The sequence below is a fragment of the Miscanthus floridulus genome, chromosome 5 (assembly GCF_019320115.1).
Source record: "Miscanthus floridulus cultivar M001 chromosome 5, ASM1932011v1, whole genome shotgun sequence".
In the NCBI taxonomy this organism is placed as follows: Eukaryota; Viridiplantae; Streptophyta; class Magnoliopsida; order Poales; family Poaceae; genus Miscanthus; species Miscanthus floridulus.
The window spans coordinates 61788297-61809667 of NC_089584.1; the positions used below are offsets into that span (position 1 = coordinate 61788297).

Sequence of the window (21371 nt, forward strand, 5' to 3'; positions counted from 1 at the left end):
AACTCTGGCATGAAAACTAAATTCATCAGGTACATGAAGAAGGCAGGAGCGTTGGTGAGACCGAAAGACATCACTAGGTACTCATACAACCCATACCTAGTAGAGAAAGCTGTCTTTGGTATATCCTGTGGCCTGATCTTGATCTGATGGTAGCCCGATCGAAGATCTATCTTCGAGAACACCATGGCACCAGCTAACTGATCAAACAAAGTATCTATGCGGGGCAAATGATACTTGTTCTTAACTGTTACCGCATTGAGGGGGCAGTAATCCACACACATCCACAGAGTACCATCCTTCTTCTTCACAAAAATAGCTGGGCAACCCCATGGTGAAGAACTAGGGCGGATGAAACCATTGTCCATCAACTCTTCCAGTTGCTTCTTCATTTCTGCTAGTTCCCTCAGAGCCATGCGGTACAGACATCTAGAGATAGGAGTAGTACCAGGCTCAAGCTCAATGGAGAATTCTACCTCATGGTCTGGTGGCAATCCAGGAAGATCTTCAGGGAACACATTCGGGAACTCACATACTACTGGAATGGAGGTAAGATCAGGAATGGCTTCAGCATGGGCAGCAACAGGTAAGGCCGGTTCTAAGGGTATGATGAGAGACATCCTATCCTTAGAAGAAGGAAGCCGTAACTCTACACTTCTTCTCTTCATATCCAATACTACCTCATACACCCACAACCAGTTCATTCTAAGAATAGCATCAATGCCTTGCCCAGGCATTATCATGAACTGTAGATGGTAAGTATGGGTGGCTAATACCAAACTTACTGTATCCATGCGGGTATGATGAGAGACATCCTATCCTTAGAAGAAGGAAGCCGTAACTCTACATTTCTTCTCTTCATATCCAATACTACCCCATACACCCACAACCAGTTCATTCCAAGAATAGCATCAATGCTTTGCCCAGGCATTATCATGAACTATAGATGGTAAGTGTGGGTGACTAATACCAAACTTACTGTATCCATGCGGGTATTGATGAACATCTAAGAACTTGTAGTATGGATCTTATAGGCATACGGTATAGCCAATAGTGATAAGTTGTGCCGCTCTACAAACCCCATGCTCATAAAGGAATGCGATGCACCAGAATCAAACAACACCAAAGCTAGATGGGAGTCGATGGTAAACATACCAGCCATAACTGTCTCCTGCTGCACAACCTGCTGAGCATCCATGAAGTGCACCTGACCAGATCTGCTGGGCACCTTCCTCTTGATGATAGTCCTCTTAATAAGCCTAGAATTTACAAACGGCTGAGACGACTGAGTTGCCTGTTGCTGAGGACACTCCCTGGCATAGTGGCCATCCTTACCACACTTGAAACAAGCACCAGGCTTGTTCCCGAATCCCTAACGAGGTGGGACCCATTGTTCCTGAGTCTGCTGAGGCTGCACCTGCTGCGGAGGTGCCTTGTACTGAGTAGCGGAAGTCTACGACGTCTACTAGGGTGACCGGAATGGAGGCCCGCCGGATGGTTGATAGGGCCCCTGCCTAACAACTTGTACCTTCTGTGTATGAGGGTGGCTAGAGGATCCAGCTACCACCTGCTTCCACTTCCAATCCGCCTGAGATGCCCGCTGAAAACCCTCAAGAGCAATGGCGGCGTTCATCAGAGCCCCAAAGGTCTGATAGTTCCGTAGATACAGTTTTCCTGAAGGACGAGAGTGAGACCACGAAAGAAGCAGTCCCTCTTCTTGTCATCCGTATCCACCTGACTACCAGCATACTAAGCCAAGTGGTTAAACTGGGTCACATACTCCATTACCATCCTACTCCCTTGGCGTAGCTCCATGAACTCGGTCACCTTCTAGTTGATCACACCAGTAGGTATGAAGAACTCGTGAAAGGCAGTGGAGAACTCCTGCCATGTTGTCGGATGATCCGGCAGCTCCGCGGCCTAGAAAGTTTCCCACCAGGCACCTGCTGACCCCAAAAGCTACTAGGACGCAAAGTGCACCTTCTACTCATTGGCCACTCTGAGTAGCCAAAACTTTTGCTCCAACGTGCGAAGCCAGTGCTCTGCCTCCAAAGGCTCATCCGATGGTGTGAATGTGGGCGGGTGGGCTTGATGAAGTCCTGGTAAGAGGACTGTCCCTCAGCATGGTGAGCACCACCCCCATTCCCACTGTTGCCCCCGGGGCCTCCACGGGCAAGGCCCGCGATGGCCTATGCCATAATCTCCATGGCACAAGCTGTCTCCCGACGAGCAGCGGCTGACTCCCGATGAGCAGCCAACAACTCCACCATGATCTCCCTAGGGGACATTGGCGGAGGCGGTGGCGGTGGTGGGAAAGGATGAGGAACTAGAGGTGGAACCTCCCGAGCACTGTCACCTTGGCCCTCGTTGGCCGCTCCCGAACTGGTGCTCCCACGTCTAGACCTCAGATTCATCTATAAGAGAGACGAACCATCCCTTAGGACACCTTCCCGATCAGAATCTAGGGATTAAAGAGATGACAGCACATTTATTAAAGCACTCATTTAGGTAGTCCTACCAATTTACTACTCACTTATACGTGAAGGGGATTTATAGTTCAAGTAAGATGCTATAATATGATGCATGCTTCGACCTATACGTTCACTCAAGCTAGAATATAGCGGCATTTATAAAAAATTTTGGCACATCGCACACTCACTTTCCATATACTAAGCGATTTCTTACGCAGCGTAAGTCAGTGTACCTGCAGAAACTGATTAGATAAAACTAGTGCTGCTATCCTAGATAGACCATATAGCTAGGGCTTATACTTATATAACTTAATCACATCCTACTTTTTGCAAAACTTTTGTTGGTCAAACTTATAGTTTTGTAAAAGAGTGAGGAACTCGTGACCATTATTGGCTCTGGTACCAACTATGGTAGAACCGCCCGAAATAGCATACTTATGGAGGCACTCGTCTTCCACCAGAAACTAAGCACCCCGAAGCAACTACAGCGAGCGGTGTCCGTCGGGCACACCCCGAGGGAGAACCCGAAAGATCCACATTTTTTCCCAAGGATCCAATAATGAGAACGAGTTACATCACAAGCCATTTCATACATTAGAGTTTCTTAAAAAGTACATTATTACAATACCAAATATAGAGTGCGGAATGATAAACAGCGGAATATTGAAAGATAACATCTAGCGATAAGATAACAAGGATTCCGTCTGAGCCCACCAGAAGGATCCTCCATACAAGGTACTCCTCAAACATCACCTGCAACAGGGGTAAATAAACCCTGAGTACACAATGTACTCACAAGACTTATCCGACCAGTGGGAATACTTTCCTGACTCCAAGGAATATGCTAGGCTTTATGGTTGCTGGTTTTCTTTAGCAGAAAGCAATACTAATAGTGAGTCCTTATTGATGCTTTATTATTATCAGCCATATTAAGTTTTCATCTAGTCAATCTATATAAGCACATGTTCTACTTTCAAGCAAGAGTTGAGCAATCATTGCTATTCCTTCTCCTTTTCCACTTCTAGCTCTTACTACGGTGCTAAACCACCGACAAGCCATACCGGATAGCCCAGCGATTCACGAATCAATGTGCCCAGCTGGGTGCCCCAAAGACACACGCCCCGCTTGTACCCTAGGCACAAGCAGGACTAACCCACCACTCTCTTGTCCTGGGTGTCCAGGTCCCCATCCAAACTTGGACTCCAAGCCCTCGCCCTTGAGTCCTAGACTCAATGCGGTGCAAGGACCTCCACCACCTCCTCTTCCCATCAGTCGATCCAGAAAGAGCCGGATCCACAACAAGAGAGCAGTAAGTCTTCCCTATGCCCATACCCAAGTATGTGCTCGGGACAATAATCTGTGACTTGCCTAGAGTCATATGCAACGACCAGTCCTTAATCGACATGGACAGGGAAAAAGTGTAACCGGGCTATGCCATGTTGGCCGCAAGACACAACCCCTCACACCCACCAGTACCAAATCCACATCCCTATCCGGTCACCATTTTCCTTTCCATTATTTCATTATGATATCATAGTTTAATCACCTATTTGTGATTAATGACATGTTACTCATGCTACCGACATCTTGAGCATAGCAACTACTCGACCTAAACGAGTAGGACTCATGGGTAGATATACTTATGCATGTAGTTTCCATAAAATGCCTGTAACGTAAATGCATATCATATAAATATATTCTGTGATCCTTTAAAAATAGGGGTTATGCACCAGGGCTTGCCTTGGGTAGGTGCTAGGTCAGCAAGGTCAGTACCAATAGGCTCCTGGGCCTCCTCCTGTGCGAAGATCTCCTCCTCGTATTCCTCGATCACCTCATCGTACTCCGGCTCACCGATGGGTACGAAGTCTACCTGTTCGTGATCTACATGAAAAGATGATGCAATGCTTAATAAGATGACAACAACAACTCTTCGCCTAAAAGTACATCTATTAAACTACTAAGTGAGGTCTACCCACTAAGGCTAAGATACGTACCAGCACCACTAACAAGTATGAATGTGACATATATTCTTACGGCGACTATGGATATTCCTACTCCTAATGCCAATTTACGATACATACAATAAAGCAAGGATAATAACTACGCTATTAAGTAACTCGCTCTATGGCTACCAATTTTACAGCAAGTATATAAAGGCCTAAGGAACCTACTATAACAATCTCAAAGCTAAAGCTATTGTCAGTTTGCCACAATAATTCCTGCAATTATTGATCGATATAACGCTAAGCTTTCTACTTAAATCTTATGAGCCTACCATCCTAATAGCTAACGGTGAACTAACTATACTAACAGGTAGATGACATTTTTGCAAACCTACCAAACTTAGTTTCACTATTTTTGGACAACCATGCAATTTACTACGATTTATCGAAGTTGGATTCATAACAAAAATAAATAAGCATTTCTATTCTCTGGAAAATAAGAAAACCGAATTCTCCCCGTCGGCCCACAACACGTGGCTCGGCCTAGAGCGCCATCCCGCCCGCGCGCGTCAGCAGGCCACCGCACAGCCCACGCGGAGGCAAGGCCCAGCCGGCCAACAGCCCGTGACGGGGGAGGCCTGCGTGCCATGGCGATTATGCACGGGCACCCCCGAAGTACTATGAAATCACAGCGAGCTCCAAGACACTATTTCCCATGTCTACGATTTTACAGCCGCACCCTCCCTTTTCTACTTCTTTACCATGGCTAAGTCCCTGGCCCCCAAGGCGCGCACCGGTGCAACGACGTGGGCACAGGACGGCCACGCTGGCGACACCTGAGTCCCAAAGACCTAACTAAGGGGCCGATGAGTACCTCCAAGGTAGCACACGTGGTCTGGAAGTGGTTTGGCGAGCAGGGGCGTCGTCTCAGAATCCCTCCCCGGTGGTGAACCCAGACCTGCAATGGCGGAGGCGTTCCCATAAGCCACAGTGACAATGAAACAAACCACACAGCTAATGAGCTCGAGTAACCACTCACAAAGACCCTTGCGGTGATGGTCTGGCCGGAGGAAGCCCAAGCAGTGCTGGCCACATGCGCACCGACGAGGTGACAGCGCCCGGTGATGGCACAACCGTGGCGGTGGTGGCTGGCCTGCTACGAAGCTAAGGCTGAGGTGCATGGGGTGCTCAGGATGGTACGGCAAAGCGGTGGGTGCACTGAATCGCTACGAGGTGCACTGCGTGGCTGGCTTGCCGTCGAGGAGTGCCAGCGCGGTCTTATGGACCCGGTGGCATGGGATTATGAAATTACAGCCCTGTGCAACGGCATACATAGCAAGGTGGGATGGGACATGGCCAGATACTTAACGAAGCCGAGCCTTAGCCAAATTGGAGTCTAACGCTACGGTCACGGCGAATTGACAAGAATCATCTCGGTGGCCAAGGCGACAGCGGAGACAGGGGAGGTCATGGCTTGGCTCATCTACGGTGTCAATGCATGGCCAACATCACCACTATGGAACAATGGGATAGGCGAGATGTATCCCTAGATGGCTACCTGCACAGCCACAGCAACAAGGCGACGAGCGTGGTATGGCGCCATCGCTGTGGGCAGCGCCAGACAACCGACGCAGAGCGATGTGATGTGGAGGGGATGGCGGGGCAGGCGGACGTCCTTCGAGCGCACAGCCAAGGAGTCAATGGAGCAGAGCTGGGCCTAGCTGCTGGCGACATGCAGTGCATGACCCGACGCGTCTACGACCAAGGCAGGACAAGGCGCTGGCAGAGCTCGGCCGGCGCCTTGGGCACAGCGCGTTAGCTGGTGAGGTGACCCATGCGGTAGTGCAGGCAGCAACCAGACAAGGCAGCAGCGCATGGCCGGCTCATGTCGTAGTCACGGCGATAGTGCGGATGCGGCTAGCGCAAGAGCGCGCGTGCCGGCAAACCAGCAGCAGCGCCTAGCCACGCAGCAGCGGTGGCCGTGGTCAGCGCGTGGTGGTGGGTGAGCAGTAGCAGTGCAGGCAGCCTTGGTGTGCAGCGCAAAAGGCCGTGCATGCATAGACATGGCGGTGCGTGCGGTCCGCACGACAGCGCGCGCTAGCAGACCAGCAGCAGCGGTGACTGCACCCAGGCGATGCCCTGTGCTGTGCATGCATTTTAAAGCAGCTTAAAAACTTGTACACGATGCTTCAACAACTGAACAAACTATCCTATGCACCAGAGGGTACATTGGGCTGTCTAACGGAGCCAAGATATCATACCACATCCTAAGCCGATCGCCCCACAACTATCGCCAAAGGTGGCTTCGTCGACCCAGTTGTAAATCTTCGCAAAACGACGTCGCTCCGAATGATTTCACGTCGCATCCCCATTTCAGCCTATGAACACACTATCTAACTATCCTTGCCCACGACTAGCTAATTATCGTCGTTCACAAATGTTCTTTAGCCCTTTCGTTTCCAGAGCCATTCAATTAGACGGTATTACATGAAATGTAACCACGGACTCATGTTTCGCCTAATTGTTTCAAGTGCTGAACTTTGATTTATAATTCATGTCACACACATAATTATGATGCTCGTGAAATGTTTTAGCAAAACATTACAATGTAACACCGGGGTATTACATGGAGTCTCTTTCAACTCGCTCCTCTTCTCCAACCAATCACCAAGGCAATTGATTGGAGGGTTCCACTAAGTCACAAAGGGTAATACAAATGTCCCAGTGCTTAGCCACAAAGGATTGGGAGCTCCCAGGCGACTGCTAGTCATCTAGGAGCCAAGCTTCAAGAGTAACGAACACACCAAGTGGCTAGGGCTTTACCAAGTGCACAAGAACAGAGAAGAAGGATCTTCTCAAGCTTTCTCACACTCTCTAGAGCCAAATCCCTCAAGGAATCACAGAGATCTTGAGCAAGGGAGTTGGGAGACAATGAGCTTGAGAGAGAGAGCGCGCCTTATGGAGTTTGTAGACATGACGAGGATGCTTAGGATCTTCAAATCCTGGTGGTTCCTCCACATAGACTAGCTCAGAGAGTGGACAATTGAGAAAAGCACTCTTCACATCCATTTGATATAGCTTGAAATCATGATAGACAGCAAAGGCTAGAAGCATTCGAATGGCTTCAAGCCTTGCCACCGGTGCAAATGTCTCTTGAAAGCCTAGCCCTTCAACTTGAGTGAAACCTTGAGCAACCAATCTTGCCTTGTTCCTTGTCACCACACCATGTTCATCTTGCTTGTTTCAAAAGACCCACTTGGTGCCAATAACATTTGTCTTGGGTCTTTCCACCAACTCCCACACTTGATTTCTTTTAAAGTTGTTCAACTCCTCTTGCATAGCCATCACCCAATCCAGATCCTTAAGAGCTTCATCTACCTTAAGTGGTTCCAAGGAGGAAACAAACGAGTAAAATTTGCAAAAATTTGCTAGACGACATCTAGTTGTTACCCCTTTCTTATGCTCCCAAGAATGTTATCAATGGGATGATCCCATTGTACACTTTGATGTATTCTTAGATGACATGGCCTATCTGAAGGTTGCTATAGGGGTTGGTTGTCATCACCATCATCAACTTGAGGCTCATTGTCATGAATTGATTCATCCTCTTGCTGATGGTTGCCCTAGACCTTGGAGCCTCCGTGCTTAGGTGTAGAACCTCCAGGCCCTAGAGCCTCCGCATCCAAGCATGGAGCGTCTGCATCCTACATGTTCACAGGACCTAGGACAGCAGTTGGCCCTTGGAGTGGTGTTGAAGCTTGGAGTGGAGGATCTTCTTTTTTAGTAGCTTCAACTAGTCTCACATCACCTGTGGCCAATTGCTTGATTGCTTCACAAGGTGTCGCTTCTTTTCCTACAACATCTAGATCAACTTACTCCACTTGAGAGCCATTAGATTCATCAAACATCTTGTCTACCATGATTTTAGTTCTTCTGGTAGAAAGATTGAAAACCCAATAGGCGTGCTCGTTTGGACCATAACCAAGAAGAAAGCCTTCATCAATCTTAGGTGCAAGTTTAGAGCTTCGGGGCTTCTTGTTAAGAATGAAACATTTACACCCAAATACTCTAAAGTATGACACCTTGGGTTTGTTACCGGTTAGGAGCTCATATGAAGTCCTCTTGTAGTACTTGTGAAGATATAGGCGGTTGATAGCATGACAAGCGGTGTTGATTGCTTTGGCCCAATAGTTTTCCAAAGTCTTATACTCATCAAGCATTGTTCTTGCCATGTCAATGAGAGTGTGGTTCTTCCTCTCAACTACCCCATTTTGTTGAGGGGTGTATGGAGCTGAGAATTCATGATTGATGCCCTCCTCATCAAGAAACTCTATGGCTAGGGCTTCACCAAGTGCACAAGAATGGAGGAGAAGGATCTTCATGAGCTTTCTCACACTCTCTAGAGCCAAATCCCTTAAGGAATCAAGGAGATCTTAAGCAAGGGAGTTGGGAGACACTGAGCTTGAGAGAGAGAGCTTCTATTTGAAGTGAATGAGTCAGGGAAGAAGATGACCATTGGGGGCGAAGGGGTGAGGTATAAATACCCCCATCATCACCCACAAAATGGTCATGTCTGATAGACCCTAGAGCCTCCACGTCAGGATGTAGAGGTTCCGTGCCTGAGCACAGAGGTTCCACATAGGCCAGAGCAGATAAGAATTCAGCCCGACTGGCTTTTTGTGGCTGGGATTATTTGAGATGTAGATGGAGTTTTGAGCACTTGGTTCCACCCAACACACCATTAGTATCCCCTTGATAGCACGGCTTGTCCTGTAACTCAATTTCAAAATATAAAATGAAGTAAACTAGCTCTTTGAGCCATTGCAAGCCATCCAATTAAATTGACGGGTCTCCTCCTTTGTTTCTTTGCACCCACGATGATCAGGCAATTTGCTTGCTAAGATTTATTCTCACCCCTTTATCTTTCTAGGTGCTTGTTGATTGGATGCTATTGGCGGTGCTTAACTCACATTTCTGCTGCCAACGTTTAAACAAAATAAACAAATGTGCACACCAAAACTTAGAATTAGGGATTTGTACTCACACTTTCCACAAGTTTTGGTACAACCATGTTTTGCAACAAGTACAAGAACAAGTGTGGGGGAGATCTCTCAAGTACAACTAACACACATTCGAGATCTCACACCAACACGTTGCACAACCCTCGAACAATCCATATGCAGAAGGACGGAACAGATGGCTCTAGAGAGGATTGGCTGAACCTCTGGTTAAGCCAAGCCACCTCTGACTCAACTCCTTCTCTTCAACGATGGTTTGTGTAACACAACCCTCAGCTCCCTCCAATTTGAGTTTGAACAAACATAAATCTTGATCACTAAAACTTAACTCATTTTATCCCTGCTATTCTCCTCATGATGAACAATGTCCCAATGCAATTTTACAAAACACACTTCATTTAAAATTTTAAAAAGTGACATGTTCATGTTTAAGATAGAAGCTTGCATAAAAGTTTGTTCCATATACATACACTTATGCTTGTTGGAAAATAATCTAATAGGACAATCATGTTGACTAAGTTGTTGTGAGGTGTGATATAGTTTGACTTAGAAATCCTACCATTTCTATTCAAAGTACTTGGAGAATTTGTTTTAATAAAAATATAAAATCATAGTATCGCATACTCCTCAATTGGTGAGCAATTCCTACCAAAGCCAAATTTGACATCTTGCAAGTTTCAAACCTTCTACATAAGCTGCTTGTTATTGTATTGAGTTTGGTCAAGTCCTATTGACCCTTGTTAAGAGATTTATCATGCTCCTAAGATCAAGATCACGTACATTCCACATACACAAGCTGCTCCTACACTGGGAGTATTCAAAAACATGCTTCCATCCAAATCTCACTAAAAATTTTGCTCCTACACTAGGAGTAGACAAAAATATGTTGGTTAGGGAAATACTCCATGTTCTAAAAGATATTGATCTCTCTAAATATATGGTTTAAAAGAAAAGACATGGTCTATGCAAAAGGCTTAAAGAAAAAAATATGGACACATAAAGGTCCAAGTACAAAAGAAAAAATGATGAGCACATGAAGGCTCATGCATTGAAAAAAAAGAAGGAAGAAAGATAGCCATGTTTCAAAATAATAAGTTATAGAGAGAGATCATGTCTACAAAAGGAGTATAGTTTCAGTTTATCTTTTTCCACATACATGCACTTCTTGATCTAAGAGTATGGCACTTCTCTCCTTGGATCCTCGATTTGACTTTACAACACATGCAATACAAGTATGCTATATTGTTCATCCCTACCTAAAGCTCCACATAAAACCTTTTTAGAAGTAGGAGAAAATGAAAGAAGGCAAAACTTTGCTATGTCTTGGTAAGGAGTTATACACCATTGAGTGATTTGAGAGTGCCAATTGAGGAGCATAAAGTGAACTATGCTTTTTCTTGAGAAAAAAACTTTCAAAACTCTAAGTTACTGAGATGTGAAATTGGGAAAATGACTTTGTTTCGAGAACTGTTCCACTTTTCAGCAACCCAAGGAAATTGTTAGCTAAAGCCACATATCCCACTTGTGTAAGGAATGTGTTGGAATAACTTTTATGTAAGCCATATATCTTAGGATGTTATGCTCATGATTATTATCTCTAAACTTTGCTCGAGGATGAGCAAAGGAGTAAGTGTGGGGGAGCTTGTTGGTGGTGCTTAACTCACATTTCTACCACCAATGTTTAAACAAAATAAACAAATGTGCACACCAAAACTTAGAATTAGGGATTTTTACTCACACTTTCCACAAGTTTTGGTAAAAGCATGTTTTGCAGGTCACAAACATAAAATGCATAGAGAAATTCACCGAAAGGCGCTTTCCGACGTTGAATTGCACAAAGGAATGACAAAGGCGCCTACCAACTCAACTCAAATGGAGCAAAGCACCACTAGGACGTGATCTAGGTCCAACCCAAAGCCTGCCATGTGAAGGCGGTGGCTAGAGGTGGAGGTTAAGGGGCAGCCAACCCTAGGGGGCAACCGACCCCTCCGGGCGCCTCCCTGCCTCTTCTCGCTCTACGGTGGCATGCCTCCATGCTAAGGCAGCGGAGCTCCTGTTTCGCGCCAAGAATAGCCTCCAGCACCGCCTAGGCTCTTGTATAAATAGAGGGGTACCTGTCCTCTACAACACAACACACAGAAGGCAAATATCTTCTTCACTTTTGAGCAACACTCCAAGGGCTTAGGCCCTAGATAGCTAGTAGAATAGTAAGGGAGAGATGTGAGGAAGAGCTTGGGGAAGCGCCGGACTTGTCGATGTCTCCCCGCCTTGTACCTCGACGAGCACCTTCACTTCAACGGGTTCCCTCGCTAAGTGATTGTCTGTGGTTCTTTTGGTTATAAAGACTTTGATTGGTTAAGCTATACTTTTACTTGTTTGCGGGTTCGTCGTCCATCCTTGTGGCGGTTGCTCTAGTAGAAGGGCCCTGATAGAGATGGATAACCCTTGCATTCACGCTAGAGTAATAGTCGATAGCATAGACATGGTGTATAGGCTAGAAGGTATCTTTGTTTACCTTGTTCTCCATAGTTGAGGGGTAGGCGGTAGGTGGTGACAGCCCTGTCCATCCCTCATATTCCCCCAAGTCCGAGTTCGACGTAGGCTATAGGCCGGCCTCGCTTGGCAGACCAGGTATGGTCTGGTGCCCGAAGTGAGCAAGTAATAGTAGAGTTTATCTATCCATAGACCCTATAATCATAGGAATCCATCTTTACCTCTACCGGCTCTACCCTTGTGTTGTCCTTGGATGAATTAGCTAGAAGAGTACCTTCATTCCCTGTGGAAAATACGATACCTAAATACTTCCGGGTGAAGTGCTACAATGGTACTTTCGTGTGCTTGTGGATTATTTCTGTTCGTGTTAAGAAATACCAACAAATGCATGCTTGAAGGGATGGGATTAGCGGCACAACTTCAATCTTTCACCCACATTTAGACAAAATAATGTCACTCTTGGCTTGCTGTAATAAACTTAGTTAACTTCATTGTGACTCTTCATGGTTTAATAAAAATGTTTAAGTTGAAGCTTTACTTAATTATAGTTTTGTTCTTGTTGCTTCCACATTTTACTTTGATGTTGGGTTTTTGTTGCTAAGTTTTATACTCGAACATGAGGGAAGGAACGTTAGTGACATCTTAGGCTTTTGTGGCGCCTGGGGTGTTACAAAGAGTGACCAAACAAGCTGCATTATAGTAGTTGGGCCTGCTCCTCTAGACCCTGGCCGAGTTGGTCCATGCAGGCTCCCCTCATCTAGGCAAACAAACACACCCTTGGTGTTGACAAAGTTTTCTAGGGTTTTAGCTGACTGGTGGGCTCTTTAGACGTGAAATGGGCCAGTTAACCGCGTGCAAGCCCAATATATATATAGCGACGGATTTTTTGATCCAAATATCAGGCTTTAGCGATCGATCCTCCAACGATAAAGCAAAATAAAAATAGCGAGCGATGTTCGGTTGGAAAAATTAGAAATAGTGACCGACCATCTGTTACAAACTTTTAGCGGCCGACAGTCCATTAATATTTTGGTACTTTTAGTGACCCAACTTTAATGCTATTTTTGGGTTGTGGTGTAGTACGTGTTAACACTCCAGTGTTTATCAATGACACTTTTGTTATGGCATGTAAAGTGGTTAATTCGAAAACTTTCATCTTCAACTTTTTAAGTGTTATAAAAGTTAATGAGTAAAGAAATTGAAGAAAGTTTGAGAAAAGGAATAAAACAAATATGGGATTATGGTTTTTTTTATCTTGGGTAGCTTTATGTCATGGTAATAGGGGAATAGACTACTTTAGTTTTGGTAAAAAAAGAAAAATAAAATAGTAAAAATAGTAAAGGACTTAAAAAAGGAAAAGTCACGGTCGATAGAGCTCGACAGAGGCCGAGTAGGTGGCTCCCCGCGTCGCCCGCGCCTAGAGCGCGCAAGTCTCCACCTAGGTCATTGCTCGCTCCATGAATCCCGAGCGTATCCATGATTGAGATAGGTTAAGTCCACACAAAGGTTGAGCAAGGATGACACTCATGGAAGTGATGATGGTGGCCATATGTTGATCAAGACAAAGGTATAAGCTAGGGCATTTTTGTTTTGCCGGTCAAAGATGCAATAGAGTGCGTGATCAGGTTTAGGATATATAGTCATACTATTAAGAGGGAACTCCAAAAGTTCAAAATGGTTATCTATGTGCCACTAGGTGGATAAATTCATTGCATATGCATTATTAGACCTAGTGCGGATGTGAAAACCCCTTTGAAAAAATGATTGTGAAGATGTAACTCAGTTGCACAAGTGTTGGAACACATTTGGAGTTAGCATGTTTGAAAAAGAGGTGAAAACTTGAGCTAGAAGTGGTCATTGAGGATCATTGGGCCAAAGAGGGAAGCATCGAACGGGCACTGCTAGCCAGTCCGATGGCTAACCCTAGCTAGAGCCGTAGCTGGCCTCACCGGAACGTGGACCTTGGTCCAATGGGTGGCATTAGGGCCGCATCATAAACTATCATAGCCATAAAGATCCTCTCTACCCGACTATCATAAACTCCATGTATCATCATAGGACGATATTGATCCTTTGTTAGTTCACTTCACATCCCCGTAGAAATCGATACCTGGAATACTCCCAATGAAGGCTACATTGATAACTGCACGCTTGCGGTTACCCATTTGCCACTTTTGGTGTCAGCACCTAGCAAAGCATGCAATGTTAGATCGCTCAAGTGGCACTAGATCACTTATATCCAAACGAGTTAGCCCCTCTTGATAATAGCTACCTATCCTAAACTCGGTCAAGCACTTCTCTACTCAACCTTAGACCGGTAGAATGAAATGCCCTTTAAATATACCTTTGCCTTACACATTCTATTTCATCTCCCTTATCGGTGATGCCACAAAAGCATCCAATATCCATCTACATAAAATGATACAATGATCATCCATAGTGTAGCCAACCAATCTACCTTTGATCATTGTCCATAGCATGAAGCTCCTCCATCATCCTCCATCAAGCCACTTAGATCATCAATGAGAATCAACACTTGACTTAATACCACTTCGACGATATCATCCACTTCATAGCTTCACATGTGGCCTTATTAGTTCATTGATCATAGCCTTACTTTTCACTGTTGCCTCAGCCCATTGACGCCAAGCCCTTTGCTCTAGCTTCACCACCGTCTCGACGGTCCATCTCACCCGAGCCTTTAGATTGTCCTTCACATTTGTATCCCGGTCCATCATGGCCATGCCTTGCATCCACATGACACCATGTCATATATATTTCATATGCAATGAGCTCATTCATCTTCACTAGTTGAACGCTATCAACACATGTTCAAGACAACTCTCCACATAGCTCTGTGTCTTGCTCACACTAGTGTACCTATGGACTAAGCACTTGTGTATCTCACATAAAACGCATTAGTCCACCTATGGTTGTCACTTTACCAAAACTAAACTTAGACTTTCAATCAGTAAACTCCGTATCAAATTGAACAAGCAACACAACTGCAAATGACTAATCCTTCACTATATGCTCCACGGAACGCAAGACAATAAAGCACAAGAATCAAGATCATTTTTTCTTACACCAAAGAATGAGCAGTGTTGTAAATGACGACAATAGATGAAGTCGAGACTTTGGAGGCCGCTGGTTCCTGGTCAACATCGCAGTCGCCTTGCTGAGGCGTCCGTTTGTCAACTTCTTAGGCAAGTAGTGAAATGGACCGTTTGGTTGGAAACATGTGCATGAGAAGTTTAATAAAGAGTTTATGTTTCTTGTGTATATAATCTTACTTAATATCATTTGAGTAATATACACAACTAAATAAAGATAAAACTAAAACAAACATTGTTGTATATGAATCAATAATATATAAATATATATATATATATATATAATTTTATTATTTTACTCCATAACTATTTATACGTATAATTAAGGGATGAATATCATTTTTTAAAAAGGATGATAAAAGCTTTGCCGCGATTTTTATTAGACGAAAAAGGAAAAAAGGCAAGTGCCCGCCAGCTTTTTGAATGAAAATTGGGTAAAAAAACATATAACCGAGGAGAGTGTTCCACTCATCCTACACAACTTTGGTACAACAACTAGACAACTATCAAAACTCACGCCACTACTTGCTCCAACTTGGTCGAAACGACCCAAACTAATCAACTCAACTAACAACTAACAAGGAAGGAAAAAACACGACAACCTGCCGGGCGACACCAAATAGCACAGCTTTGGGGCACCACCATGGTGACCATGGCCAGACGACAAGAAGCAACTGCGGAATTGGAAAGCCTAGCAATGCCTCCAATGAGGAAACGATGCTAAAAACTCTGACATAGTAGTCGCCAAGGGAAGGTTTTCACCTGCAACATCCGCATACGTCGTCGTCCAAGCTTTCGCCTCGATCTCAAGCAACCTCTACACTGTCGCCGCCGGAGACCGAACCCTACCAGGGAGGCAGGGGTGCGACGATGGATTAGCAATAGCCTCGCCCGACCACCACCCCTAGGGACGCCGGCCAGGAGATGCGCAGAGAGAAGCCCGTTGGAGAGCCCGTCCCCTGCCGGAACCGGCAAAGCCGGCCAGCAACAAGCAGATCTTGCCAGCTCCGCCGTGGAAGCCAAGACGAGGAAGGGGAAGGCAGACGATGGGAAGAAGAGGGTCGAGATCAGAAGAAGCCCTAGTTGCCAAACCCACCAATGTTCCGACCCCTGGCGAGCTAGCCCTGCATCAACCACGCAGCGCAAGACCTCCAGCAACCTCTGTCGGCCCCATGCCACCCACTCTGCCATGCCGCATAGCCGTCGGGAGCCGCCATCGCCTCATCGTGCTGCCGGCCACGACCCGGGAGATGCTACCGCATGGGACGGCGCTGCCCCGCACCGCACCTACTTGCCATGGCCGGCGCTCCACAGCCGCTGAAGTTGCTACCACCGGGAGCTGCCGCCTCTCCACATGGATCCGGCCTAAAGAGCACCGGATCCAGCAACCGGAGAACTAGAACCACGAGCCCGGTGGCGTGACCGCCTGGAGAGCAGCCCACCGCCTGTCGCAGCCACACGGATCTTGCTCCGGGAACACCGGATCCGCCATCCTGGGCCACTATCGCCGGCACCACCATAGCCGGCGGCCTCAGTCGGTGACCTCACCTGTCAAGGGAGGAAGGAAACCCCGACGCCACCTTCCGTGACGCGGGGATGGATATCATAAGGAAACAAAGAAAGGTGTTTCGGCCACACCTTTATAGATAATTTTATTATTTTACTTAATAACTATTTATACATATAATTAAGGATTGATATTATAAGGAAATAAAGAAAGGTGTTTCGCCCATACCTTTATATCCTGACGTTGAGACAAACATAAAAAAGAACAAGATTAAATGAGTATAGCAAAAAAAAAAAAAAGACAGTAACGTACTGTAGCAAGGCGAGCGTTTCTGTTGGCCTGGCGGAGGGTGCTCTCGTATGGCCAGGCATGTATCCAAAGCTCCAATCAAATATGATTCAAAAAAAAGCTCCAATCAAATACACTCAGACGACACTTAGGTAACTGTTTATTTAGGCAAAATTGCTCCGGGCTGGAAACCAAACAAGCCCTGTGTGCGTGCCAATACGTGGTGAGGTGCAGCCGTGGAGAACAACATGAAGAGTGGAAGCATGGGAGTGGCGTCACGGTGGCGGCGAGCGAGCGCAACACGTGAACGCTATTTTGCACGAATGTGGACGCGCGACTTAGCCCTCTATGTGCAACCAGCATCCACCGCAACGAAGGGGAGAAGAAAGGGATGTATATTAATACCCGTGTGTTGCGACGAGGAAAAAAAATATACAATAATATTCATGTGCATCGAAGATGTCAAAATTCCTTTAATTTGTGAACGAAGGTACTATATAATTCCATTGACATATACTATCTAATTTATCGAAACCAAAAGTTTAGTATTCATCCACTAAATTTTTGTACCATAACCTAAATGACAATTACAACCTCAACAAAAAAGAAAACTGTACAGATCAGGAATCTCCAATAACAAGGTGTTGGCAGATTGAATGAACAAAGACAATAGTATTAATGTCTAAACTCTATGCCACACCACACGGCTGCTTCGCCTTGGGCTCGTGGCATAGGATCTGCACTGGAATCCCCTTGCCTGGGAGCATGTGTCCAGAGCACTATACCTGCAGGAATAAGATCACTGGCTCCCATAAGTACCAACACAAGCTTAATCTCCTCGATCCATAGCACCAGATGCGTATTCTCAATAGTTCAGTTCCTAATTTGGTCAGTAAATTAGTATTAACACTCCTTTGATAATATATTGTTCACAAAAAAATGAATCACGCATGACACTTCATCTATCCACTTAAGCTAACAGCTTTTGATTAAGATGCAATGATATGCATAAACAATTGTACATCACTTAAGCCAACAGCTTTTGATTAAGATGCAATGATCTGTTCTTAAGTGTCAGCAGAGAATTTATACACACTTGTGATCTGTGCTTCTGTGTAAAATCTGTTGTTATACACACTTGTGAATTAGTGATGTTCCATTCAGCGAGGTGAGTGAACAGCTACTGCTTTGCACAGGGGTGCACTCAAGTTTGTGCTGATTAGTAACTGGAATGGAGATTTAACCATGTTTAAATTCTACCATTTGTCCGTAATCTCAGTTAGGACAAATGGTTGCCACCAACAAAATCAAGGTACACATAAATTTACATGCTCTCTCTCAGTTCTATTCTTGCAATAGGTAATCTGCATATTTCATATATGAATCTTTGTAATTGCCTTCAAACCGAAGAAATGGCCCAGAAACTATATATACACTCGCATAATCATGTGACCATACAATGTTTGCGTTCAATCTTTAGTACTGTGATTGGAATAGATTTTACTGTGAACCATAATCAGGGAGTATGCAATGCTAATCAGCATGTTCGCTTGCTCATATAGGATCGTGGATTATAAGCTGGAACAGTATTTTTCTCTCACACCAAACTAGCCAGCAGTAAATAATCTACGATCGTTTACGACGAAACGAACAGGTTGAATCACTACACACACTGTTAAGTAATAACACGCAAGTATACAGAATTCTTTTTGATCTGTGCTTACAATTCTTATTATTAGCTTTTAAAGCTATGCACTTGCTGACTGTCAGTTCCAGAGGCACCGGTGCGTAGTGGAATCCTAAGTCAGGATAGTAACGTGAAGAGAGGCAGAGGAAGACCGAAGTTGACTTGGGTAGAGGCAATAAAAGGAGACTTGAAAGGATGGAATATACTCAAAGACTTAGCCTTAGATAAGAGTGCTTGGAAAACAGTTATTCACGCGCCTGAACCTTGATTGCTTCTGCTGGGTTTCAACTCTAGCCTATCCCAACTTGTTTGAGACTTAAAGACTTTGTTGTTGTTGCACTTGCTGACTGTCAGTTCTTTTTGCTCGATCCAATTCTCATTTGCAGCAACAGTTTCTAAAATGCTCAAAACCATTGACTCGTTAAAATTTAAAACGAACTACAGTCGGTCCGAAAAATTAAAGTTCCTCAAAACCATTGACTCTTTCCTTGCGCTCTACATTTACATAATTATAAACTCAAATGCCTTCTAAATCATTGGCCCTGAACATGGATTTATGGATTATTGCAAAGTACTACTTCAGGGAATCGAAGCGAAATAGTCTTGGTCAAGCTCAATTAATAAGGCAATGATTTAGGAAGGTGTTATTGAGAGTTTTCTGTTTTTGTTTCAATTAACCATAGTCAATTTGGGCAAAAAGTTTACAGTTTGTTCTAGGCTTCTAGATGTAACTTTTTCTATAGTAATCAAAATTAGATCCTCTGTACTACATTTATAGTACAGTTTAACTTAGTTCTGAAAATTACACCTAAAAGATGGTTTTCTTTTGGTAAGCGCTCAGCACTACTTGAGTGAATTATGATCTGAAATTTAAAGTACGACACAAGCTTTTTTTTTTACTACAGTATAGTATGACAGATGCATTTCATGTTAACCAAATTTCGCCCCTTCAAGATAGTCAGTATAGTTATTAGCTAGGTGCACTGCATGGTCAATGGAAACCAAATGCACAATAACTGAAACTGAATGTCCTTGGTCTAAAATGCCAGTAGTATGCACGGCCATTCTAAATTTACTGAGGGTTGCCATATAATGTACAACTTATTGGATTCACTGTGAATTGAAGAACTCAAAAGTATGATGATTTAGTGAAAGCCAAAAGCTATAGTTGTTCTCTAACAACATGATGATGCTTTGGTGAAAAATGATAAGGCTCTGACTGCAATATTCTGACCTTGTTATCCATGCAGTCCACAAATTTGGTTATTCAGAAAGAGTCTCTCCGATCTGTGCATACAACCCATATTGCAGAAGCCTGTAACCACATGATGACCTCCATATATGATATGAGATCCCTTTAGATTAATAAGGGAGCTCCAAAACCAGATAAAGAGTAAATCTCCTTTAGACTAAATGTCTCATGGTGCTGGTTAGATGGTTAAAAATAATGGATACCTTGTTTCCCTTTCCTTCTACTGTACTCTGCAGGAACTGTCCCACAGATGAGCTTCATATTTCCCACAACATTTATGCCTACACAAATTGATGATAATTTGGCATATCCGTCCCATTATGCTTAGCAGACAAGGAGTATTTAATCTGCGATGAGCCAATATCAGCCTTATCCTTTCCGCCAGACAGCCTTCTTGGGCAGCAGTGTCTGGTAGTTCAGCAACACACTGCTGCAGCAATGGTGATGGGAAACTTGCTTAGCTCATCACTGTTGCGCACAACGAGCTGTATGTGGCACGACACGATCCGGTCATTCTTGTCTTCACACATTGTGTTGTTTGCCAGTTATAGGACCTGCAACTACAGGAGCACGACAAGGTTCAGTACACCTTACGATGGATTCATGAAGGAGGAAACTAAAGATGGGCAAGCACATAGGAAGAGAACCTTGCATCTCCTTGGTGACATTGGCCTGTGTATCGTGGAAGGCGGCGGCCTCCTCCTCCATCTCCTTCAGCCTGCACTTCATCTCGTTGAGCTCCTCCAGCTACACGAACACCAAGGGGGTCAACAACCCACGAGGACCTAGGGCTAGGGTGTAGCATAGACACGCACAAGGACCTAGGGCTAGGGTGTAGCATAGACACGGATTTAGAGGTGGTACCTTCACCGCGTTGTCCCTGGCGGCGGCCATACCAACGTCGGCGCCGTCCAGGTCGCCGTCCTCCCCGTCCATGGCGGCTCGTGAGCTCCCTCGCCTCCCCGATGGCCCCAATCTGACACCATTCAGTTGCGGTAGGTGCGGTGGGGCTCCTGGAGCGGCAGGACAAGATGGCCTGCCCGGCCTGGTCTCATCTACTATGGGAGAGCGGTAGTGCCCCGCTCAGCATCCTAGGACATGGTGTGCTCTCATCAACGACGGGAGAGCGGAGGCAGGTCGGGCGGGAGGAGAGAGGAGCCGACTGTGGATGGAGAGTGGAGCTCGATGCAGGTTGGGCGGCAGCGTGACGGGGTGGAGCTGCGGCGTCGGCGGGGGCGGTGCGGGGCTGCGGCGTCGGCAGCGGAGGGGCGCAGGCGACGGCGGCAGATTCCGTCGGGAGCCGGGCGGGACAGGGTTTCTGTTTTTATTTGGGAGAATTAGTATTTGGCACCAATACAAATCACTCCATCGTATTTAGTACATTTCCTTCCGTATATGATATTTTTGTTCATTTTGGCCGTCCAACCGTTTGTTGACTTCGTTGACCATGTTAATTTTTTTAATGAGTACCAAAATAGCCTCTTAATTTGGTCGCGCGCACCTACTCGGTCCCTTCTTCCCCATCAGTCTTCTCTTCCTGTGAAAAAAAACCAAAGCCGGAGGAGATGAGGATGGGGCGGAGGAGCCGTCGGCCACCGGCGC

General features: G+C 45.3%; 1 protein-coding gene and 1 long non-coding RNA gene across 2 annotated transcripts in view; one reads left to right on the plus strand and one right to left on the minus strand.

The window, feature by feature from the left end:
• The window catches only part of LOC136450003 (protein FAR1-RELATED SEQUENCE 5-like), a 41427-nt gene that overhangs the window by 14377 nt on the left and 5679 nt on the right, over nucleotides 1–21371 (plus strand). The gene's annotated exons all lie outside the window — the stretch shown is intronic.
• On the minus strand, nucleotides 17329–21097 carry LOC136450004 (uncharacterized). Its single transcript, XR_010758233.1, has 4 exons — nucleotides 20634–21097; nucleotides 20417–20516; nucleotides 19752–20329; nucleotides 17329–17615 (listed from the first exon to the last, which is right to left on the minus strand). It is a non-coding gene; the product is annotated as an uncharacterized lncRNA (long non-coding RNA).